This window comes from Penaeus japonicus, unplaced genomic scaffold (genome assembly GCF_977035675.1).
Source record: "Penaeus japonicus unplaced genomic scaffold, GWHDUDI00000001_assembly GWHDUDI00000018, whole genome shotgun sequence".
In the NCBI taxonomy this organism is placed as follows: Eukaryota; Metazoa; Arthropoda; class Malacostraca; order Decapoda; family Penaeidae; genus Penaeus; species Penaeus japonicus.
The window spans coordinates 23,346,855-23,349,354 of record NW_028234420.1 but is presented as its reverse complement, the minus strand read 5'-3'; positions in this window follow the sequence as shown (position 1 = coordinate 23,349,354).

Here is a 2,500-nt window from a genome sequence, read left to right as displayed (position 1 = left end):
TCCACTCCCCCCTCTCTCTCTCTTACTCTTTCTCTCTCTCTCTTTCACTCTTTCTTTCTCTCTCCCTCAGAGAAAGAGAAAGTTGAGGACGAATTTTGTTTTCTTCTGATAGATCTTCTAAATCTCTGATTTTGTGTTCTGAGAAGAGGAGTTTCAACTAAAGGAAGTTAAGAAATAAACAGAAGAGATAAGCTAGAAACAGCAAAGATACTTATATGAAGAAAATTTCCTAGCCACTTACCTATCATAGAAGGCGTATGCCTTTGTTTCTTCAGACAAGAGAGATTTTATTCATTCCACGAAAGCAAAGCCTATAAACCAATTAATTGGTATTTTGATGATTGTGTTAAGTTCGGAGTCGAAGGGAAGATTCTAGCTATGCAAATTCATGATAAAGTCAAACAAAGAAAAGGTCTATCTGGCGTTCTCATGCTCTGCAAAGGCAAGACGGAGATTGCAAAATGGCGGACGCTGCCTGCTTTAAGACGTTGATGATTAAGACGTGTGTGTGAGTTTATGTGTACCTATATATATACATATATATACATATAATAATATATAATGTATATATATATATATATATATATATATATATATATATATATATACAACATATAAATATACTATATATATATAATATAATATCTATATATATATATATAACATATCACACACACCACAACACACGAACACACACACACACACACACACACACACACACACACATACAAACAAACACACACCCACTCACACACACAAACACACGACACACTCACACCACACGCACTCTACACACACACACACACATATATATATATAATAATATATATATATATATATGATATATATATAAAATTTTTATATAATATATAAATATATATATGAATTGTATGTATTAAATTATATATATATATATAAAATATATATATATATATATATATATATATATATTTATGTATGTATGGTATTATATGTTATATATACATATATAAACAATACATAATAATATAAATATATATAAATTATATATATATATATTATATATAATATATATATTCACATATACATACATACATGTATATATATATATATATAAATATATATATATATATATACTATATAATATAATATATATTTAATATATATATATTTTACATATATATATATATATATATATATTTTTTCTATATTATATATATATAATATATATATATTTAAATATATAAATGTGTGTGTGTGTTGTGTTGTGTGTGTGTGTATATATATAATAAAACATAAATGTATATATATATATATTCATATATATCTTAAATATATATATAACATATATATATATATACATATATATATATATATATAATATTTATATATATAAATAAAAATATATATATTATAAATGATTTATTATTATATATATATATATATGCATATTAATATTGACGAATTTTATATATACCTAATATAGATGTATAATATATAAATATATAATAATATCTATATACAGTATCTATATATGGATATATTGAAGGGATATATATATAATAGCTATATATATATATATTATATAAATTATTATATATATATATATATATTATATATAAACATATATATATGTCATATTATATAATATAAAAATGATATATATATATTTTATATATATATATATATATATATTGTTATAAATATATATATACAAAAATTTATATATATATATATATATTTAGATATATATAATTACATATATATATTGATATAAATATATATATATATATATATATATATTTATCACATAGTATGCATATATATATTTATATATAGTTTTATATGTATATATAATTATATATATATATATATATATATATATATATATATATATATATTTATAATATATATGATATATATATTATATGATATATAACTGTGATTTATATACTGAATATGTCATATATTATAATGACACGAGTATATATATATTTATGGGAGTGATAGTTAGTTCGGTGACACCACACAAACACACCCACAGACCCACACACACACCCACACAAACACCTACACCCTACAGCCACCCACACTACATGCATATATGATTTATATTTATATTGGTGAGTTATATATAAAAGTTATATATATATATTTATGTAGATAGATATATAAAAATATAGTTATATATATATCTATATATATATACAGTTATATAAATATTTTCGTATATAATGTTATAGATATATCTATTTATATGTATTTATAGTTTTTTATATATTATATATTGATGTATATATATATAATATAAATTATTAATATATAAATATATGCATATATATATTTATATATATTTATATATTGATATATATACAATACCACACACCCATACATATATTTATTTATATATATATTATATATATCTATATATATATATACATATTATATATATATATTATATATATATCAGCATATTTATATATTTATATATATATATATATACACAGTACATACCACCCAC